General features: G+C 44.3%; 1 long non-coding RNA gene across 1 annotated transcript in view; it reads right to left on the bottom strand.

Annotated features, from left to right (window-relative positions):
• Positions 1-4,083: 4,083 nt before the first annotated feature.
• LOC147353194 (uncharacterized) overlaps positions 4,084-24,405 on the bottom strand; it is a 40,897-nt gene continuing 20,575 nt past the window's right edge. The window contains exon 2 of the long non-coding RNA XR_015145451.1: positions 4,084-4,481. This is a non-coding gene — a long non-coding RNA (uncharacterized LOC147353194). The remainder of the gene's footprint in view (positions 4,482-24,405) is intronic.

Here is a 24,405-nt window from a genome sequence, read left to right as displayed (position 1 = left end):
AATGGACAATAAAATGATGAGATGCTATTTCCCATCAGATTCACAACAGTGTTCAAGTCTGAAAAGTGTGGATTGGCATCCCCTTAGAGTTCTGTGAAACAGATGCCAATACATAGGAAAGCTGACAATGTACATACCCTACACCCCTCATTGAGGTATATTCATATCCCCAGTAGAGAATTCCAACCCTTGTGAGATACTGATCCTCTCAGGCCTGGGAGCATCAGCGGCAGGGAGAGGGCCCACTTGAGCCCCCTGCACACTACAGCACAACCAGCCCACTCCAGGGCTTGAAACTCTGTCCTATTTACTCCAGTGTGACGTACACAAACTATCATATGCCAACAATGCTGTGTGAGGTGAAAAAGATGAGGAATCATTGCTTATACATGTGCACAAGGAAGGAGATGTGCAAAGGGGATCATGACAAATTTGTTACAGCAGCGGGGGAGAGGGTAATAGAAACAATTTACCTCTCTATAGTGGATGCTGTTGTGAGCTGCCCAGATGCCCCTCCTTCAGTCCTGAGGCATTTATGCCCCCATCTTCAGGGAGTGTTGGCTGCTAATGACTCATAACTGAGTTCTCCTCTAAGAATGGTCTTCAGTGAAAAGGAACTGACCTGCCCAAGGTTACACACTCTCCCCAAGGAAGAGCAATTCCAAAGACAGGTCAGCACCAGGACATAGATGCCCAGCTCTCTTGCCTCAGTTCAGCACAATTGAGAAGGGCTGTCCCAGCTTCAGCACTCCCCATGGGATTGACTGAGACTTCTTTTTTTAAAAAATATTTTACTTATTTATTTGGCTGCCTCGAGTCTTAGTTGCAAAATGCAGGCTCTCTAGTTGTGGCACACAGGGTTAGTTGCTCCATGGCATGTGGGATCTTAGTTCCCCAACCAGGGATTGAACCCATGTTCCCCTCACTTCACAGCAGATTCTTAACCACTGGACCACCAGAGAAGTCCCCAACTGAGAATTCTGATGCAACTGCAATGCAACGCAAGTTCCTTCACCCAAGCCTGCTTCCCACAGTCCCTGACAGGTGTCAGTTGCAACAGTACACCCTAATAAATCCCGTGTGTGCAAATCTCTGCTTCAACTCTGTTTCTCTGGAAACCCACCTGTAATAGAGGTGGTCCAAGGATGGATAAACACTCTAAATTGAGATTTTAGAGCTGGATAATCCTACCATCCGGTTAGCAATGATGACCCCACCACTCGGGATGGGTGGAACACAGGAAGCCCCTGGCAAGTGGAAGTAGTCCAGTTGTTAAGACTTTCATGGGGAGTGAGCTAGGATGGGATTCAGGTAGAAGAGAATGCACTGGTTGATAACAACATCCCAGGTATTTGAGAAAGACTGCTGATAGCTATGTTGAGTGTTGTAAATGCTCTGGAGCAAGACAATGAAAGGCTGAAGTTAATTACTTATCATCTTAAGGTGGGATATAAGACTCATCTCCTGCAGCAAGAAGGCATAAAAAGCTCAGGATAAAGCCTATAGGACTTGCCTATAAAAATAGCAGCGCTCCACTTTACTGTACACCAGAAACTAACACAACATTGTAAATCAACTATACTTCAATTTAAAAAACTAGCGCACTCCAAAGAAATGAAATTCTTAGCCCCGACAAGGCTATTAATACTTATGCCAAAATTAGCACCCTGGTTGGAAGGAGTGGGACCTTGGCACTTGGGTTGGAGTCAGTGTGCTCAAGAATTTTGAAATCTTAGATCCTTCTGACCCCTCTAGCCCTAGAAGTGGCCCCTCCTTTCTTAAAAGCCACTGCTTTCCTTTGCTTAAGGATGGTGCAGAGGCCACTACCTTTTAAGACAGAATTTACTCCCACCTTTCCTCCTGGTGACCACCAGTAACAAGGATCAAGTCCCAGTCTGGCCACAATGAAGGGGAAAGACTATACCCCCAGAGGAGCTGTGGAATCTCATCCACAAGCTAAATACTGGCAGGAGCCAGGAGAATGTAATGGAATTAGATGCTGTTGGTTCTGAACTAAGAGGAACAGACTATAAAGTTGGATAAAGGAGAGTGTATTGATACTGGGAGGGATTGGGGGCAGGAGGAGAAGGGGAAGACAGAGGATGACATGGCTGGATGGCATCACTGACTCAATGGACCTGAGTTTGAGTGAACTCCGGGAGCTGGTGATGGACAGGGAGGCCTGGCGTGCTGTGAGTCATGGGGTCACAAAGAGTCGGACATGACTGAGTGACTGAACTGAACTGAACTGATTGATATGGGAGCCCTTTTCCATGATCAGACTTAACACCCCAGCAAGGACCTTGGGAGATGGTATTCACTTGCTACTAGAATGGATTTTGTATACTTGGAAAAAATGATGGACCACATAAAGTGAAGGAAAAAATTCCAGAGTTGTCACGGCAGATGACAGAGGAATGAATCAGACCACTCATAGACTTTGGCATCCTAGAGCGGATATGCTATGTAAGGCTGAAATACCTACCAGCTAGTTATATTCCGTGGAAACCCCAGAGTACACTCCATTTACCAATGTGATGAGGAATGATGTGGGGAGGTGGCGCCAGCATCACTAAGAAGCTCACTGCATTTAGGCAGTCCTATACAGAAACTACACGGAAGGTGGAAGATGCTGTTTTAGAACTGACTGCAATGGGGATGACAAGATACTGAATAGGTGGTTAACCAGCAGAAGCAGAATGAATGCAGTTATTATAATGAAAAGCAAAACCGAAGTGGAAACCTGAGAGCATGAGCCAAAGATTATGGAATCATTAATCGAAAAAGATATCCTCAGGGGCAAGATAGGTGAGGAACTAGGTGACGCTAGTGGTAACGAATCCGCCTGCCAGTGCAGGAGACCTTAAGAGACACAGGTTCGATCCCTGGGTTGGAAAGATCCCCTGGAGGAGGGCATGGCAACCCACTCCAGTATTCTTGCCTGGAGAATCCCATGGACAGAGGAGCGTGACGCACTAGAATCCACGGGGTCGCAAAGAGTCAAACATGATCAGAGCGACTTAGCACATAAAAGCAAAAGAAATCAAGGATGGATTATCAGAAGGCCGAGGGTAGCCATCCTGGTAAAGTCATAATTCCTTGGCCAGTTTCTGGCTCTGAGCCAGTTTTCAGACCCAGAAACCACTGACTAAACAAGAAGCTCGGTCACCATGACGAAGAGCCGTCAGTGGCATGGCAGGTATGTATGGAAATAATTCCCCCAGTTTCTCTCCAGCGGTATCTACAGTCACTTATTTCTCTAGTAGATAACCATACACTAGAGAGAGAGGAATGCTCTTCCATTTCAGCAACTTTCAGATACAGGATCTGAATTAACGCTGATACTCAAGAAACTGAAGTAGAACTACGCCCTCGCTAATAGAGAAGGACATACAGGGGCCAGCAATAAACGATATCCTGGCTCATGTTGGAATCCCTAGACCCATCTATTGGTCATTTCCCCAGCCCCAAATGTGGAATGGAAATATACACTCACGATGGTTGTTACAACCCCCTCACTTTGGCCTGTGGTATAAGAGCTATCACAGTGATGAAGGCCACGTAAGAAGCCTCTGACACCACCCTCCCACTTTGGCTAAGGAAACTAAATAAAAAATAATACTGTGGCCCAGGGAGAATGGCAGAGGTGAGTACCAGCCTTAAAACCTAAAGGGCATGGAGTTGTGGGATCTCTCCTATTCCCACTGAATTCACTAATCTGACTCCTGAATAACAGATGGATCCTGGAATATGATAGTAAACAATTGTAAACTCAAGCAAGTAGTAGCCTCGATTGCATCTGCTGACTGATGTGTAATCCCTGCTAAACACAACCCCCAGAACCAGACCGATCAACAAAATCTCAAAATTTTTCTAAAATATAAACTTATGCATAAAAGCAAGATACTAAATGATATGAACATGTGAAGATTTTAGACAGAAGAGGCAATATTATATATTATTTATTGCTGGACAAAACTGTAATAAAGATATAAAAATGTGAGCTGGCTCACCAAACAGATCACAGTGACAGTTTTTGAGAAGGGAGGAAAAGAATGAATACATAAGGGCTTCTGATAGGACTTTCATGTTTTAAGTGGTATGGTGTATCTTTTATTTTTGAAAAACTATTTGAAGCAGAGATAACAAAATTTTGTCATATGTTAGTTATGGGTGGTGGGCATATTGATAATTGTTAGGTTATAACTTTCCGGATATTATAAATTTTTTCTGAGCTTAAAGAAATTGCAATACAGTATGATCAGCTTTCTGATAGATGTGTGAAGGGATGCAGAATTCTCATGATAGACCAAATGATCCTTGTCTCTGGAATATCGAGAGAGAAGCAGTCCATCAGTGTTCCAGACTCAGGGAGTGTCGAAGCCAAGCAAATCCTCCAAGACCAGAACAGTGGGACCACTTTGGTGCACTCAGAACAGCCACTGGTTCTTCCCTACTCGTTCATTGGGTAAAGAATCCGCCTGCAATGAAGGAAACACAGGAGACATGCATTCAATTCCTGGGTTGGGAAGATCCCTTGGAGAAGGAAATGGCAACCCACTCCAGCATTCTTGCCTGAAGAACCCCATGGACAGAGGAGCCTATCTGGCTATAGTCCAAAGGATCACATATGACTGAGCGACTACAGACTCACACAGAATAGAAGGTGTGAGAAATACAGTGGGGACTCAGGCTGGGTAGCACGAAAGGAACAGACTGGGCAGAGCCTAAAACACCCAAATAGAAGTTCAAGATCCAAGTCAACCTGGGATCTTCCGGGATCTGCAGACCCGATCCAGGGACTTCACACAGACACACAGGAGACTCCATGTAGAAGAATAAACACTAAATTGTGCGAAATGTGGCCACATCTGGCCCAGGTCATGCATTTTTCTGGATCTGATGTCCTATAATAAAGACACCAAATAACATACTTTCTTGACATCATGAACCACTTTAGGCCATCATGACCCTGTAATCGGACCAAGCTGGGTTCATATTTGTGCTCCACCATCCACCACTCGCCTGGCCTTGAACAGGACACTGACCTCCCTGAGCCTCAGTTTCCTCATCTGTAAACCATGGATGACAATAGACCTTCCTTAGGGTGGCTGGGAAGATGCAGTGAGGTGGTCCCTACAGGTGCGCTGGGCACAGTGCCTGGCACAGAGCAAGCCCTCCATGGGTGCCAACCTCCACACCACTGGGAAGGACCCACCCAGAGCCTCTGGCCAGGTATCCTTCCCCAGAAAAAGTCACTCTGCCTTTGGAATTAGTGTGGAAAGGAGCCATTCATAGGCTGTCCCCAAATTCCTCACTGCTCACACAGGAGGGGATGAAAGTGTTCCTTAATTGGTACCACAAAGACTTTTCCAAGGAGAAAGAAATAGAACATCTAAATTAAAGGCAGGTTTCTCCACAGGAGGGGCAGCTGGCCTGGAGTCAGAGCCCAACAGCTGAGCCCTTTTCCAGGAGGGAGACTGGGGTGGAGCGAGTGCTATCTGGAGAGCATCTGCACCCCACCCAAACTCGCCAAAGTGTCCCCATGTTTGGGATCTGATAGGCACCCATGGTTGGGTTGCAACGCCATTGTTGCATGGTCATACCTCCAGCCACAGCTTGGCCTGGCTAGTTCACTGTGATGGGACCCCAGAGAATAAGAGAGTGTCTCGAAGAGTCCAGTCCAGCAGGTGGGCTGAGCTCCACCTGAGGAAGCTAGAACCCCAGCCAGGCCCACTAAGGCACTGGGAGGAGGAGGGCCTTCAGCACACCAAGGTGAAAGCAAGTACCAATCGAAGACCCACTGGGTGGTCTCCTGGTGCATTGCTCAGTCTCGTGAATTGACTCTAGCCTAAGAAAGAACTGGGGGACCCAAAGATAGGTATAGACTTCAAGATGATCAGAAGCCCAGTGTTAGAGCTAGATAAGCATTCAATCATCCATTTACCATGCATTCATTTGTCAAGAAGCATTTGGGAGGCCCGTGACATGGGCTTCCCAGGTGGCACTAGTAGTAACGAACCAGCCTGCCAGTGCAGGAGAAGTAAGAGACACGGGTTCAGTTCCTGGGTCAGGAATATCCTCTGGAGGAGGGCATGGCAACCCACCCCAGTATCCTTGCTTGGAGAATCCCAGGGATAGAGGAGCCTGGCGAGCTACAGTCCATGGATCACAAAGAGTTGGACATGACTAAAGTGACTTGGCACTCATGGACAACCTGCCCCAGGGCCCAGAGACTCAACAGTGACATGAGCTGGCCTCCTGGAGGCCAGTGAAATAATGTGAAGTAATGCATTATACCTGACTTGCATGCGTGTTGCTGTGGGACTATGTCTCCCCATCCACTCCCATCTCAGGCCACCTCTGCCCCTGGGCCTGGTGAGGGTCTATGACAGATGGTCCCAGATGGAGGGAGGATAGGCCTCCTGGAACCAAAGCCAGGCAGATTTCAGACCAAATCCTCGCCTTACAGAATGGAAATGCTAGGTCCCAAGTCCACCCTTGGCCCTAATGAAGTCACTGAATCAGGCAAGGATTATCAATTGATTTGTTAAAACCTTTAGGTGAACAGTGGATGCATAAGTGGACACTTGAATTACACAAAGAAAGACCCCACAGATTTCTTTATGACTTAGGAGGAAAGAAACAGAACTGGAAGGGTTAAGCCCACCTTGATCCAAGAGTCAGTCCTGCACCAACAATACGTGAAAGTGAAAGTCGCTCAGTCATGTCCAGCTCTTTGCGACCCTGTGGACTATACCCCGCCAGGCTCCTCTGTCCATGGGGCTCTCCAGGCAAGAATACTGGAGTGGGTTACCATTTCCTTTGCAAGGGGATCTTCCCAACCCAGGGATTGAACTTGGGTCTCTTGCGTTTTAGGCGCTCTTTACCATCTGAGCCACCAGAGAAGCACCAACAATAGAACCACCACAGATCATGTTCTCCTCAAGTGATACAGGGGGTGCTCTCAGCATTTCTCATGATGTGTTCCAGCCAACAAATGTTTACCTGGGGCCATCGAACTTCAGATTCGACGTCCAGGTCACAGGATGTACAGTGGATAAGGGAACGAGCTAAATGGTACCTAAAGGAAGCCACCACCCTAGTCCAGAGGGCAGAATCGTCGGCCAGATGATAGAGCCACTGTCTTCAACCAGCCGCAGTAAAGAGCACTGTGATGGATGGAGAGCAATGGAAAAGACATGTGCCCAGAGGACTGAAAGGTCCTAGACAAGACCCTGCTTTGGACAAACCAGCTAAAACACATTGCTAAGACAACCGCTCCCCTCACTAAATATGGGGCAGGTATAAGATGATATTTAGAAATAATTATTTTAAGTGGGATTGTGTTGTTTTAGCTCAATGGGAAATGCTCTGATTTTTTTAAAGATGCACACTTGAATATCAAAATAATTCCAGAATGTTCGGAGTTGCTTGTCGTAGACAGAATTCCAAGATGGCTCCCAAGATTCCAATCTCCTAGAATTCCTGCCCAGAGTATTATGGGTTATGTTATGTGACAATGGTGAAGAGATTTTCCAGCTGTCCCTAATCACCTGACTTTAATCAAAGGGGAGATTATCCTGTGTGGGCCTGACCTAATTGGGTGAGCACTTTACAGTCAGAGGTCAGAGACGGAAGAAGTCAGAGAGATTTTAAGCAGCAGCAGATGTACCCCTGTTGGCCTTGAAGAAGCAAACTGCAATGTTGTGGAGAGGGTCATGTGGCAAGGAATGGACAGTGACCTCTGAGAGCTAAGAACTTCTGTCCAACAACCACAAGGAACTGAATTCTGCCAACACTTCTATACACTTAGTAGAGGATCCTGAGGTTAAGATGAGACCCAGCCTTAGCAGACACCTTAGTTCCAGCCAGATGAGACTGGTAGCAGAGGACCCCACTAATCCCTGCCTTGGACACCTAATCTATAGAGACTGTGAGATAATATATTTGTGCTGTTTTAAGCCATTAAGTTTATGGCAATTCGTGGTGTAGCCATTGAAAACTAATACACTTATTTGTTCATATTCACCAAAAGCCAGAATTATCCATCAACCAGAAACTAGATAAACAGACTGTGAAACATTTACAAGATGGAATAACACTCAGCAATAAGAAGAAATTAACTACTGATATAGGTAACAACTTGGATGACTCCCAAAAACATTATGTTGCCCAGAAGAAGCGAGACACAAAAAATTGTGAGTTTATATGTATATTCCATGATTCCATTTCAGTTCAGTTCAGTCGCTCAGTCGTGTCCAACTCTTTGCGACCCCATGAATCGCAGCACACCAGGCCTCCCTGTCTATCACCAACTCCCGGAGTTCACTCAGACTCACGTCCATCGAGTCAGTGATGCCATCCAGCCGTCTCATCCTCTGTCATCCCCTTCTCCTCTTGCCTCCAATCCCTCCCAGCATCAGAGTCTTTTCCAGTGAGTCAACTCTTCGTGTGAGGTGGCCAAAGTACTGGAGTTTCAGCTTCAGCATCATTCCTTCCAAAGAAATCCCAGGGCTGATTTCCTTCAGAATGGACTGGTTGGATCTCCTTGCAGTCCAAGGGACTCTCAAGAGTCTTCTCCAACACCACAATTCAAAAGCATCAATTCTTCGGTGCTCAGCCTTCTTCACAGTCCAACTCTCACCTCCATACATGACCACAGGAAAAACCTCCATTTACGTGATATTTAAGAGCAGGCAAAAACTAAACTATAGCAATAGAAATCAAAACTATAGCTCCCTGTGTGTGGGAAAGGAGAGGGTTCATTGAAGAGGGGAATCATGAACTTTCTGGGGTAATGAAAATGTTTTATATCTTCATTAGGATATAGATTTTATGTGAATATTACTCATTTGTGAAAACTCATCAAACTAAATATTAATACTTATGATCACACATTTTGGGGCTTCTCTAATGGACATGAGTTTGGGTAGACTCCGGGAGTTGGTTATGGACAGGGAGGCCTGGCATGCTGAGGTTCATGGGGTTGCAAAGTCAGACACGACTGAGCGTCTGAACTGAACTGAACTGAACTGGTGGTCCAGTGATTAAGCCTCCATGCTTCCAACACTGGGGGTGTGGGTTCGATCCTTGGTCAGAGAATGAAGATCCCACAGGTGGAGGGGGAGAGCAAAAGAAATAATCATATGCTTTACTGTATGTAAATTATTCCTCAAGGCCTCCTTGGCGGCTCAATGGTAAAGAATCTGCCTACCAAGCAGAAGACACAAGAGACATGGGTTCAATCCCTAGGTCGCAAAGATCCCCTGGAGAAGGAAATGGCAAACCCACTCCAGTATCCTTGCCTGGGAAATCCCATGGACAGAAGAGCCTGGCAGGATACAGTCCATGGGGTCGCAAAAGAGTCAGACTTGATCTAGTGACTAAAAACAAACAACAATAAATTATTCCTCAACTTTAAAATAATAATTCTCCCTTAGGTGTTTAGAGGTTGGCAGATGGTTCTTCCTGAATGTGGGGACAAGAGAGCAGTGGGTGGAGGGGATAATTCTTCAGTATGCTCACTCTCACGTTTGCACACACATGCAAACGCACACACAGATGGTGGCATTCCAGGCTGAGTCAGGTTCCCCTTTGGCCTTTGCCTCATTTAATGTGGAGAAGGCAGCTGCCTTCCAGCTCCCAGGTCACTGCTCTGTATGTCCGCCTGTCAAGATAAGAAGGCCAAGGCAGATGCTGCTAATTACCTGGCCTTTCAAGTGGTCCTGGGGCCTCACATCTGGCTCCATCTCCAGCATCCAGCTTGAGCCAATAAAAGCCAAATAAAATCACAAAGGGCTAATTTGGTGGCCAGGGCTCTGACAGGCTGCACATGACGAGGGGTGAGGGCAGGATGAGGACATGGGCAGGAGCAGGGGCAGGAGAGAAGCCTCGCTGACCGGGGCAGAGAAGGTGAAAATGCCATCCTCTCCCTGTGGCAAACTGCTTCTGCTCTGGCTGAGCCCGGATCATGTCCTGGGCATATTTTGCAACTTGAATTTAACTTGTTCTCCTGAGCACCCAGGGAGGCAGGCACCACCTCCCATGCCAGCCATCAGCCAGAGTCAGAGCCACCTTGGGAGGTTCATGCCAGATGGCAGGTGTGGAGATGCCAAACGTGCACCCCAGAGCTCCAGTGGTCCTGCTTCCCACGGGGGCCAAGTTGTGCCCCCAGAAGGTTTGTGGGAGAAGAACCTATCCCAAACCATTTGGGACTGAGCAGAGTGGACAGTCATATAACATTTGAAGGACTTTTTTTTTTAATTCTATTTATTTATTATATTTTTGTCTGTGCTGGGTCTTCGTTGCTGTGCAAGCTTTTCTCTAGTTGTAGTGAGCGGGGCTTCTCATTGCAGTGGCTTCTCTTGTTGCGGAGTACAGGCCTTAGAGCAGAGGCTCAGGAGTTGTGGGACTCGGGCTTAGTTGCTCTGTGGCATGTGGGATCTTCCCAGATCAGGGATCGAATCCACGTCTCTCGCACTGGCAGGCAGATTCTTTACCACCGAGCCACCAGGGAAGCCCTTTGAGGGACTTCTGAAAAGCCCTCATCCTTCTGCCCTGTCACTTTGTCTGAAATCCCACCATTGGTGCATTAGTCAGTAAGGCCTGTCTGACTCTTGCGATCCCATGGACTGTAGCCTGCTAGGCTCCTCTGTCCATGGAATTTTCCTGGCAACAGTACTGGAGTGGTTTGCCATTTCCTTCTCCAATCCCACCACTAAAGAGAGGCATTTCCTTGAGTTACAAAGGCCTTTGTGTGCATGCGTGTGTGCTCAGTTGCTTTAGTCATGTCCAGCTCTTTGCGACCGCATGGACTGCAGACCACGAGGCTCCTCTCTCCATGGGATTCTCCCGGCAAGAATACTGGAGTGGGTTGCCATGAACTCCTCTAGAAGATCTTCCCAGCCCAGGGATCAAACCCACATCTCCTGCATTGGCAGGCGGCTTTTTTACCACTAAGCCACCTGGGAAGCCCTATAAAGGCCTTTAGAACTCCTTTATTAAAATGCAAGTTCTGGGGAAATGTCACCCTTTAAATCTCATATCTTGGGGAATAACATCCTTAAGTCTTGGAGGAGAAAGGCATTAGGTGGAGGAGGAAGAGTGGTGAGATCTCACAGAGATGGGCCTCAGTTTCCCCATCTGAGACCTTGGAACCAGACGATCTCTCAGATTAAAGCAAAAAAAGGTGAGTCTGCCCTTCCCACATCTTATCTCTGCCTCCTCCATCAAAGACTGCAAACCAGCAACCCTGCAAGCCGGATTCAGCCAGCGGACATGTTTGGTTTGGCCTGCAGAGTGTTTGAAGAGAATTGGGTCCAACATTTAAAAATGGACGGATTTCACATTTTTTAAATGCCAAATGTTCTGCTTCTTGAGGGAAACGGGAAACTCTGAGGGCACTGGGCTCGCGTCCCCACATGGCAACAATTGCTCTACGCCAAGGCCAGCTGCCCCGTGTAGTAGGACCCACCGATTCCTGCTCGCCTCAGTCCTCACCACCCCTCAGTGTTCGCCCCTGGCTCTCTTGGCTCACTTCCTTGCCTGGCCTGACCCTTGCAGGTATCCGAGGCAGCAAGCCCATTCTGGACGGGCCTGGCTGGCAGCCCCTCACAGCACAGTGGACGAGTGACCCCCAGCCCCATGCTGTCCACAGGCTCTATCACAAGCACCATTCAGCTCCCTCTTTGGAAAGCTGGAATAGAACTGGGGAGAGTGTGATGCTGAGAGCCCTTTGAAGGCGATGCCGTGGGATTATTTTGCTGAACATGAAAAGCCCAAGGCAGCAGGGCCACTGATGTGTTTTTGCAAATTCCAGCAAATTAAAAAAATGTGTGTGCAGAATTCAATTGGGGGCCAGGGCCTGGCTTTCATGAAAGCATAAATTTTTGGCCAAGACAAAGCAGCAGATTAACTTTTACAGAATATGTTTCTCTCCAGGATGCGGCTCCCACGAGCAGGCTCCTCGTCTCTGTGACGAGTGATGCCGCTTCAGCCTTTATCTGCAGCCAGTCAAGCCGCCGAGGCCAGCGGCAAGCCTGTAGTAGGACTTTAAATGGCTTGGCAGCAAATGTCAAAACTGTTTGATCTGCTTTTAGAAAATCACCTTTCAAGGCACTGGAAGACACTTGACACTTTGCAAAGAGATTAGAAACTTTTCAGCTGACTTGGAAAAAGGGCCCAGGCAGGTTTGATTCCAGTGGAAGCAGGAGGAGACCCCAGTGGTGCCCAGGGCCAGTAAGCCTGAAGCCCGTGGCTTCACTTTCAAGGGGAGAGCCAGCTCCCAGCATGGCCTCAGCTCCTAGCACCTGCCCTTGGCCTCTGGGATGATCCCCCAGAGCTAGCCTTTCTATACTCTCAGGGAGAGGAGATGGCTAGCAGGCAGGGTTGATGTTCAAAGTAACAACTGGGAAGTTGTGGATCTCAGCATTCAGCAGACTGCCAATAGCCTGCCCTGCTGTCCCAGCCCACCAGCTGGAGGGCACAGACAGACGTGCAGAACTCGGGGCAGGGCCTGAGCTGGCTGATCAGAAGGAAACTGGATCAGTCAACACAGGTACTTAGGACACGCTGAGAGGGGTCATGCAATGTCACCATTGCCCGCTGCTCCTTCCCCAGGCTCTCATGACCGTCCTTCCCTATCGTACCCCTGTCCCTCCACTGCCCTGAATCTGCACTAACAACCTCTGGCATTACTGCAACTGCTTTGCAACTAATCCCCACCCTCTGCCCTCCTTCACCCTGTGCAAGGCCACCAGCTGGATTTTCCTGAAGTTTTCTGCTGCTCTTAACTCACCTACTAGGCCAAACTCCTGGCATGCGAACTTCCATAGTCCTCCCCTAATCATAGAGAGTATCGCAGCTTGCTATATTTCAGTCATATGTCAAGGGTTCTTCGTGGTTTAACTAATTTAATGCCAACTCTTTCTTACTGGCCTCATTTTGCACCTGAGAAAATTGAGGCTTAAAGATTAATTGGTTTGGGGACTTGCCAGTGGCTAAGACTGTGTGCTCCCGATGCAGAGGGTCTAGGTTCAATCCCTGGTCAGGGAACTAGGTCCCACAAACTGCTGCTAAAAGGCCCCATGGGCTGCAGCTAAGAGTTCACATGCCACAACTGAAAGATCTCCTGTGCCTCAGCTGAGATCAGCACAGCCAACTAAAGAGGCAAAAATAACATTTTTTTAAAAAGATCATCGGTTTACCTGAGGTCACAGAGCTAGTAAGTGGGACTCAGACTTGGGTCTTCCTGATCTAAAACCATGTGCAGTACCAGCAGGTCATATTCATGATTCCTCTTCTCAGAAAACATGGCCAGAAAAGCCCCATCTTCTAAAATCATGGCAGGGACTTCCATGGTGGTCTAGAGGTTAAAAATCTGCCATCCAAGACAGGGGACACATATTGGATTCCTGGCCAGGGAACTAAGATCCCACGTGCCTCAGGGCAACTAAGCCTGCAAGTCACAAGTACTGAGCCCCCATACTCTGCAGCCAGAGCACCATAACTGGAGAAAACTCTGCCCACCGCAATGAAGAGCCTACATGCCTCAACTGGGACCCAACCTAGCCAAAAATAAATAAATAAATATTTTTAAAAATAAACATAAATAAGATTATGGTGAAGCTCAGTAAAATCTCTAGGCTGCACTCACACACCCCCCAGTTAGCCATCTCCATGGTGAGTTGTTGTTCAGTCACTAAGTGGTGTCCAACTCTTTGCAAGTCCATGAACTGCAGTGATCCAGGCTTCCCTGTCCTTCACTATCTCTCAGAGTTTGCTCAGATTCACGTCCATTGAGTCAGTGATGCTATCTAACCATCTCATTCTCTGCCACCCTCTTCTCCTTTGCCTTCAATATTTCCCATCATCAGGGTCTTTTCCCATGAGTTGGTTCTGTCCATCAGGTGGCCAAAGTACTGGAGCTTCAGCTTCAGCATCAGTCCTTCCAGTGAATGTTCAGGGTTGATTTCCATTAGGATCGACTCATTTGATCTCTGGCAGCTAGGGAAGTGCTTAATAAGCAGTCTGCTAAATTTTAATAAGAAAATGTGTAACATTTCTTACCTGCCCATCATCCCCCATTCTCCAGCTCAGTGGCAGCCATGTGGACAGCTGCCTGCATTTTTGGTGTGGCTTGCTGGATGGGGCTGGAGGACAATATGGAACTTGTTCTCAAAAAGTTGTAGTGGTGTGTTTCCTAGTTCCCCTTAGGACTAGCACAGAAACTGATCTTTGTTTTGTCCCCCTCAGGACGGAGTGGCTTTCTATGTGGCATCTGTAGAAAGCATTACACTACCTATAACTACCTGGGGGGACAGACAAGCAAGTAGTTGACAGGTGTGTAAGTCTGGGAAGAAGGAGGCTAGGGGGAAAGATTCTTGGGGCAATGAGGACTACCACATTAGGACTACCACATATACCAGAGAATCTGGAGTGCAACATGCATGCCAAGGGCTGGATACTCAGAAAAGATCCAATAGGACTGTGGGCTTCCACCTTTGGCTGATCTTTGGCATCTGTACAAGCTGGAGGTGAACGTTAAGACAGAACTGTATATACCTGGCTTAGCATTAAAAGAGGAATCCAGCTTAGAGCTAATCTGCAAAGACCAGAAGAGTATATTTCTTCTTTTTGGCTCTTGGCATTTAAGGAAATCTCTCAGACCACTGGCTAACTACTGAGCTAAAGGAATAGAGACTTCAGTGACCACACATAATAAGGACCACGGTATTTGCAAAAAAAAATACTTTGGAAAAGTCATTAAGCAAAATATCACTCCAGCCCTCAAAATCAGCAACAGGAGACTTCTCTGGTTGTCCAATGGTTAAGAATCTGCCTCCCAATTCAGGGGAGGTAAGTTAGGTCCTCATCAGAGAACTAAGATCCCGCATGCCACCAGGCAACTACTGAACCTGCTCACTGCAACTAGAGAGACCACACACAGCAGCTGCTGAGCCCATGTGCTCTGGAGCCTGCATGTCACAACTAGAGAGAAGCCCATGCACCGCAACAGAGAGCATGTATGGCACAACAAAAGCTCCCTCATGCCGCAATGAGGAGCCCACCTGCCGCAGCCAAGACCCAACACAGCTAAACTAAATAAATAATTTTTTTTTAATCAACAACAGCAGTCCCTGGGGAGAATCTGATTTCAAGAGTTACTATATTATATTATCGCCAAAGAATTGGAGCTTCAGCTTCAGCATCAGTCCTTCCAATGAATGTTCAGGATTGAGTTCCTTTAGGATTTACTGGTTTGATCTTCTTGCTGTCCAAGGGACTCTCAAGAGTCTTCTCCAGCATCACAGTTCAAAAGCATCAATTCTTCGGTGCTCAGTCTTCTTTATGGTCCAGCTCTCACATCCATACATGACTGCTGGGAAAACCAGAGCTTTAGCTAGACAGACCTTTGTCAGCAAAGTAATGTCTCTACTTTTTAATATGCTGTCTGGGTCTGTCATAGCTTTCCTTCCAAGGAGCAAATGCCTTTTAATTTCATGGCTGCAGTCACCATCAACAGTGATTTTGAAGCCCAAGAAAAGAAAATCTGTCACTGCTCCCACTTTTCCCTTTCTATTTGCCATGAAATGATGGAATTGGAGGCCATGATCTTAGTTTTTTGAATGTTGAGTTTTAAGCCAGCCTTTTCACTCTCCTCTTTCACTCTTAAGAAGCTTTTTAGTTCTTTTCACTTTCTGCCATTAGAGTGGTATCATCTGCTTATATGAGGTTGTTGATATTTCTCCCAACAATCTTGGTTCCAGCTCAGTGGGCATTTCACATGATATACTATGCATATAAGTTAAATAAGCAGGGTGACAATATACAGCCTTGTCGTAAATTTTGAACCAGTCAGTTGTTCTATGTCCAGTTCTAACTGTTGCTTCTTGACCCACATGCAGATTCCTCAGGAGATAGGTAAGATGGTCTGGTATTCCCATCTCTTTAAGAATTTTCCACAGTTTGTTGTGACCCACACAGTCAAAGGCTTTAGAATTTCTTTGTAAATATATATAAAAGAGAGAATAGAAAAACAATAGAGAAAATCAACTACACAAAATGTTTGTTATTTGAAATGATCAACAAAATTGATAAATTTAACTTACATGACTAAGGAAAAAAGAAAGAAAACTCAAGTAAGTCAGAATTGGCAGTGGGGCCATTACTACCTACTTTATAGAAATAAAGCAGATTAAAACAGAATACTATGAACAATTAAGTGACAGCAAATTGAATACTCTAGACGAAAGAGACAAACCCTAGAAACACACAAACTGCCAAAACTCACTTAAAAAGAAATATAAAATTTGAACAGACCTATAACAAGTAAGGAGATTGAATTAGTAATCAAAATATCTCAACTAAGAAAACCCCAGGACCAAACAGCTTCACTAGTCAATTCTATTAAACATTTAAAGAAGAATTAACACTAGTTCTTTTCAAAGTTTTCCCAAAATTCGAAGAGGAAGAAATACTTCCTGCTTATTCTATGAGGCCAGAATTACTCCAATACCAGACAAAGACAGTATAAGAAAACTTCAGGCCAAAATTAAAAAAAAAAAAAAAGGGAGAGACAGAGAACTTCAGGCCAATATCTCTTATGTATATAGATGCAAAATCCTAAATAAAATGCTAAGAAACTAAATTCAGCAGCATATTAAAAGAATCACACAGCACACACCATAAACAAGTAGGATTTGTCTCTGGAATGCACAGATGGTTCAACACAAGAAAATCTACTAATGTAATACATTAATAGAATGAGGAGAAAAAAACATATCACTGATGCAGGAGAAGCATTTGCAAAATCCAACATCCTTTGGATAAAATAGAACTTCCTCATCATGATAAAGACTATATATGAAAAGCCCACAGCTAACATCTTATTCAATAGTGAAATACTGAAAGCTTTTTCCTTAAGATCAGGAACAAGACAAGAAGTCTGTTTTTATCATTTCTGTGCAACATGATATTGGAAGTTCTAGCCAGAGCAAGTAGGCCAGAAAAAGAATCAAAGGACATCCAAGTTGGAAAGGAAGAAATAAAATTGTCTCTATTCACAGACAACATGATCTTGTATTTAGAAAACCCAAAACAATCCATATGGGGGAAAAAAGTTAGAGCTAATAAACAAATTTAGCACAGTTGTAGGATATACAGTGAAGTCGCTCAGTCATGTCCGACTCTTTGTGACCCCATGGACTGTAGCCCGCCCAGGCTCCTCAGTCCATGGGATTTTCCAGGCAAGAATACTGGAGTGGGTTGCCATTTCCTTCTCCAGGAGATCTTCCCAACCCAGGGATCGAACCCAGGTCTCCCACATTGCAGGCAGACGCTTTACCATCTGAGCCACCAGGGAAGCCCTGTAGGATATAAAATCAACGTACAAACATTACTGTATTTCTATAAGCTAACAAGGAGATCCAACCAGTCCATTCTGAAGGAAATCAGCCCTGGGATTTCTTTGAAAGGAATGATGCTAAAGCTGAAACTCCAGTACTTTGGCTACCTCATGCGAAGAGTTGACTCATTGGAAAAGACTGATGCTGGGAGGGATTGGGGGCAGGAGGAGAAGGGAACGACAGAGGATGAGATGGCTGGATGGCATTACTAACTGGATGGACGTGAGTCTGAGTGAACTCCGGGAGTTGGTGATGGACAGGGAGGCCTGGTGTGCTGTGATTCATGGGGTCTCAAAGAGTCGGACATGACTGAGTGACTGAACTAAACTGAACTGAACAATGAACAATCAAAAATTAATAAAATAATTCTATTTATGAGAGCAACTAAAAAATAGTTAGGAATAAATTTAACCAGTGAAGTGAGAGATTTATACACTGAATATGACAAAATATTGCTCCAAGAATAAAAATGATCTAATAAATGGAAAGACATGCTATGTTTATGGATTAGAAGACTTAATATTGTTACTGCTAAGTCACTCAGTCGTGTCCAACTCTGTGCGATCCCATAGATGGCAGCCTACCAGGCTCCCCCGTCCCTGGGATTCTCCAGGCAAGAACACTGGAGTGGATTGCCATTTCCTTCTCCAATGCATGAAAGTGAAAAGTCAAAGTGAAGTCGCTGGGTCGTGTCTGACTCTTAGCGACCCCATGGACTGCAGCCCACCAGACTCCTCCATCCATGGGATTTTCCAGGCAGGAGTACTGGAGTGGGGTGCCATTGCCTTCTCCGATGGCAATAATTAATTTATCTATTTAATTAATGTATTTATAGATTTATAAGTTAATTTATAGATTTAATGTAATCTCTATCAAAATCCTAACAGTGTAGTTTGCAGAAATAGAAAAAGTCATCCTAAAATTCATATGGAATTTTAAGGGACTAAATAATCAAAAGAATCTTGAAAAAGAGCAAAGTTGGGGAATTTGCTCTTCACCATTTCAAAACATACTATAGCTTCAATAATCAAAACAATATGGTACTGACATAAGGATCAATATATAGATCAATGGGTAGACTAGGGAGATCCTAAATAAAGCCTTGCATGTATAGTCAACTGAGTTATAATGATAGTGCCCAGACCATTCTGGGAAAAGACAATTTTTTCAACGAATGGTGCTAGGAAAAACTGTATGGCCACCATGCAAGAAAATGAAGTTGGATGGACCTTTACCTTATACCACACACAAAAATTAAAGTGAATCAAAGACCTAAATTTAAGAGCTAAAACTATAAAACCTATTAGAATGAAGCACAGAAGAAAACATTCACAGCTTTGAATTTGGCAGTGGTTTCTTGAGCACGACACTAAAAGCACAGGTCACAGAAGAAAAAATAGATTAAATAGACTTCATCAAAATTTAAATTGTGTGCATTGAAAGATACTATCAAGAGAATGGGGGAAAAAATGACACAAAGCTCAACAAAAAACAATAACCAAATTCAAAAACAGCCAAAGACTTGACATTTCTCCAAAGATATATAAATGACCAATAGAACATGAAAAGATGCTCAGCAACACTAGTCTTTAGGAAAATACAAATCAAAACCAAATACCACCTCAAACCCACCAAGATGGCTATTTTTTGAAATTTATTTTAAAAAGATGAGACAACAAGTATTGGTGAGGATGCAGAGAAAATTCTCACACGTTGCTGTGGAAATGTAAAATGGTGCCTCAAAAAGTTATATATAGAACTACTGTATAATCCAGCAATTCTACTTCTAGATATATGCATAAGGTGATTGAAAACAGAGACTCAAACAGATACTCCTACATCAACATTCATAGCAGCAATACTCTTAATATCCCAAAAGTGGAAACAACCCAACAATAATCAACTGATGAGTGAACAAAATGAGATCTATTCATATAATGCAATATTATTCAGCCAAAAGGGAATGAAATCCTGATCCACGCTACCAAATGAACAAATCTTGAAAACATTATGCTAAGTAGAATAAGAAGGCAAAAAAGGACAAACATTGTTTGATTCCACTTAAATGAGGATCAAGAATAAGCAAATTCATAGAGACAGAAAGAACAGAGGTTACCAGTGTCTGGAGCAGGGGTTAGAGGAGAAATGAAGAGTTATTGCTTAATGGGTACAAAGTTTCTGTCTGAAATGATGAAAAAGTTCAGAAAACAGATACTGATGATGACTGCACAACACTGTAAATGCAGTCATTGTCCTCTGGATTGTCCATTTTTAAAAGGTCATAGTGGTATATTTATGTTATATATATATATATATATATATATATCACAATTAAAAAAAATTAAAAGTCCATTCAAAAAAAAAAAGAGAGAGAGAGAAATCAAGAGATTCACGGGCAGGCAAATGATGAGGGAGTTTGTCACTAGGAGGCCAGACCTTCAAGAAATGCTTATGGCAGTCCTTTGGGCTAAAATGAACAGATGCTAGTCAGTAACGCAAATGCACTTGATAAAATAAAGAATCTCAGTAAATATAATTACTTAAGTAAATATAAAAGACAGTGTTATTATATTTTTTGTTTCTAACTCCTCTTTGTTTCCTATCTGATTTAAAATATAAAGGTATAAAACAATAATTAAAATCTACGTTAATAGGCATATATGTATACAGATTCAAACTTGACAGTAGTAACAAAAAACAGATTTCTGTATAGAAACAGAGGTTTTGTATGCTATTGAAGTTGGGTTGAAATCAATTCAAACTAAATTGTTATAAATTTAGGATATTAATTGTAAACCTCATGGTAAACACAGGGGTAAATATTTACAGCCTTGTATTTGTCAGTGGAGTCTTATATATGACACCAAATGCCCAGGCAACAAAGGAATACAATAGATAATTGAATTTCATCAAATTTTAAAATGTTTGTGCCTCAGTGGACACTATCGGGAGAGTGAAAAAACAGCCCACAGAATGGGGAGAGATTATTGGCAAGTTGTATATTTGAGAGGAGATTAATATCAAGTATATATAAAGAAACCTTGTAACTCAATGACAAAAAAGAAAGCAACCCAACTCAAAGGGAGGGACTTCCAGTTCAAGATGGTGGAGTAGAAGGACGTGTGCTCATCTCCTCCCACAATAGCACCAAAATCGCAACTAACTGTTGAACAACCATGACAGGAGGACGCTGGAACCCACCAAAAAAATATACCCCATATTCAAAGACAAAGAAGAAGCCACAGTGAGATGGTAGAAGGGGAGCAATCACAATAAAATCAAATCCCATACCCGCCAGGTGGGTGACCCACAGACTGGAGAACAATAATACCAAAGAAGTTCTCACACTATTGTGAAGGTTCTGAACCCCACATCAGGCTTCCCAGCCTGGGGACCCAACAAAGGGACTGGGAATCCCCAGGGAATCTAGCCTTGAGGGCCAGTGGGATTTGACTATAGGCCTTCCAGAGGACTGAGGGAAACAGAGACTCCCAGTCTTGGAGGGCACAAACAAAATAGCTAGTGGAGGTGATGGAATTCCAGTTGAGCTATTCCAAATCCTGAAAGATGATGCTGTGAAAGTGCTGCACTCAATATGCCAGCAAATTTGGAAAACTCAGCAGTGGCCACAGGACTGGAAAAGGTCAGTTTTCATTCCAATCCCAAAGAAAGGCAATGCCAAAGAATGCTCAAACTACCGCACAATTGCACTCATCTCACACGCTTAGTAAAGTAATGCTCAAAATTCTCCAAGCCAGGCTTCAGCAATATGTGAACTGTGAACTTCCTGATGTTCAAGCTGGTTTTAGAAAAGGCAGAGGAACCAGAGATCAAATTGCCAACATCCGCTGGATCATGGAAAAAGCAAGAGAATTCCAGAAAAACATCCATTTCTGCTTTATTGACTATGCCAAAGCCTTTGACTGTGTGGATCACAATAAACTGTGGAAAATTCTGAAAGAGACGGGAATACCAGACCACCTGATCTGTCTCTTGAGAGATTTGTATGCAGGTCAGGAAGCAACAGTTAGAACTGGACATGGAACAACAGACTGGTTCCAAATAGGAAAAGGAGTTCGTCAAGGCTATTTATTGTCACCCTGCTTATTTAACTTATATGCAGAGTACATCATGAGAAACGCTGGACTGGAAGAAGCACAAGCTGGAATCAAGATTGCTGGGAGAAATATCAATAACCTCAGATATGCAGATGACACCACCCTTATGGCAGAAAGTGAAGAGGAACTAAAAAGCCTCTTGATGAAAGTGGAAGTGGAGAGTGAAAAAGTTGGCTTAAAGCTCAACATTCAGAAAACGAAGATCATGGCATCAGGTCCCATCACTTCATGGGAAATAGATGGGGAAACAGTGGAAACAGTGCCAGACTTTATTTTTCTGGGCTCCAAAATCACTGCAGATGGTGACTGCAGCCATGACATTAAAAGACGCTTACTCCTTGGAAGAAGAGTTATGACCAACCTAGATAGCATATTCAAAAGCAGAGACATTACTTTGCCAACAAAGGTTCGTCTAGTCAAGGCTATGGTTTTTCCTGTGGTCATGTATGGATGTGAGAGTTGGACTGTGAAGAAGGCTGAGCGCCGAAGAATTGATGCTTTTGAACTGTGGTGTTGGAGAAGACTCTTGAGAGTCCCTTGGACTGCAAGGAGATCCAACCAGTCCATCCCAAAGGAGATCAGCCCTGGGATTTCTTTGAAAGGAATGATGCTAAAGCTGAAACTCCAGTACTTTGGCCACCTCATGCAAAGAGTTTACTCACTGGAAAAGACTCTGATGCTGGGAGGGATTGGGGGCAAGAGGAGAAGGGGACGCCAGAGGATGAGATGGCTGGATGGCATCACTGACTCAATGGACGTGAGTCTCAGTGAACTCTGGGAGATGGTGATGGACAGGGAGGCCTGGTGTGCTGCGGTTCATGGGGTCGCAAAGAGTCGGACACTACTGAGTGACTGATCTGATCTGAAGACCCAGAGGAGAGGAGCAGTGACCCCTCGGGAAACTTAGCCAAAACTCCCTGCTAGTGTTGCAGGGCCTCCTGTGGAGGTGTGGGTCGGCAGGGGCTCACCACAGGGATGGAGGCACTGGAAGATCCCCCTTGGCATAAACTTTCCTGGAGTTCGCCATTAACCCTATCATAGAGCTAGACCCCCAGGGCTGGGTCGCCTCAGGCCAAACAACTACCAGGAAGGGAGTGCAACCCCACCCATCAGCAGATAATTGGATTAAAGCTTTACTGAGCAAGGCCCTGCCCACTGGTCCCGCCCATTCAGAAGTTCTCCCACAAGTCTCTTAGCTTTATCCATCAGAGGGCAGACAGAAGAAGCACAATCTCACAGAAGCTAAAACATGAACCATATTAAAGAAGCTTAATCACAATGAAAAAGCAGAAAGTTATGTCCCAGATGAAGGGACAAGACAAAATCCCAGAAAAGACAACTAAATAAAGTAGAGATAGGCAACCTTCTAGAAAAAGAATTCAGAATAATGATAGGATGATTCAGGGTCTTGGGAAAAGAATGGAGGCAAAGACCGAGAAGATGCAAGAAATGTTTACCAAAGACCTAGAAGAAGTAAAGAACAAACAAACAGAGATGGATAATATACTGCTGCTGCTGCTAAGTTGCTTCAGTCATGTGCGACCCCATGGACTGCCTACCAGGCTCCTCTGTCCGTGGGATTTTCCAGGCAAGAGTACTGGAGTGGGTTGCCATTGCCTTCTCCGGAATAATATACTAGAAGGAATCAATAACAGAATAACTAAGACAGAAGAACAGATAAATGACCCAGAGGACAGAACAGTGGAAATCACTGCCACACAACAGAATATAGAAAAAAGAACAAAAAGAAAGGAAGACAGCCCAAGAGACCTCTGGGACAACATTAAATGCACCAGCATTCACATTATGGGGTCCCAGAAGGAGAAGGGAGAGAGAAAGGACCTGAGAAAATAGTTGAAGAGATAATAGTTGAAAACTTTCTGAACACGAGAAAGGAAATAGTCAACCAAGTTCAGGAAGCACAGAGAGTCCCAGGAAGGATAAACCCAAAAGGAACACACTGAGACACATAGTGACCAAACTGACAAAAATTAAAGACAGATAAAACATAAAAAGCAACAAATGAAAAACCGGAAATAACATACAAAGGAACTCCCAACAGGCTATCAACTGATTTCTCAAAAGAAACACTACAAGCCAGAAGGCTGCTGCTGCTGCTAAGTCTCTTCAGTCGTGTCCGACTCTACGCGGCCCCATAGATGGCAGCCCACCAGGTTCCTCTGTCCCTGGGATTCTCCAGGCAAGAACACTGGAGTGGCTTGCCATTTCCTTCTCCACAACCCAGAAGGGAGTGGCATTATATATTTAAAATGATGAAAGTGAAGAACCTACAACCAAGAATACTATACCCAGCAATACTCTCCTTCAGATTTGATAGAGAAATCAAAAGCTTTCCAGACAAGCAAAAGTTAAGAGAATTCAGCAGCATGAAACCAGCTTTACAACAAATGCTAAAGGAACTTCTCTAGGCAGGAAATACAAGAGAAGGAAAAGACCTACAGAAAATCAATCCAACATAATTAAGAAAATGGTAATAGGATCATATATATCAATAATTACCTTAAATGTAAATGGATTAAATGCACCATCCAAAGACATAGACTGGCTGCGTGGAAGAAAACATATGCATGTATGCACTTCCACTTACCGAAATCCAGCTTGACTCCCCCCAAATTGTAAGTTATTGTTTTCTATTGTTAAGTTAATCATGTTCCCAATATGGCTTGCAATTGTAATTATCTTTAATTTTGTTGTCTGGCTATTGATTGTGAAAACTGATAAACATCTTTTACTCTTGTGATTATGTAACTATTACTCCCTAACTGAAAAATAATAGAACTCTATATCAGCAAAATTAGGATCTAATAGAAAACCCTGTAATCACTTTTTAAAATCTAGATGCATATCAGAATTATCTT

This window comes from Bos grunniens, chromosome 18, assembly GCF_055505025.1.
Source record: "Bos grunniens cultivar Pamir isolate PY7600 chromosome 18, Bosgru_T2T1.0, whole genome shotgun sequence".
Classification (NCBI taxonomy): Eukaryota; Metazoa; Chordata; class Mammalia; order Artiodactyla; family Bovidae; genus Bos; species Bos grunniens.
This window is presented reverse-complemented; position numbering and strand designations above follow the sequence as displayed.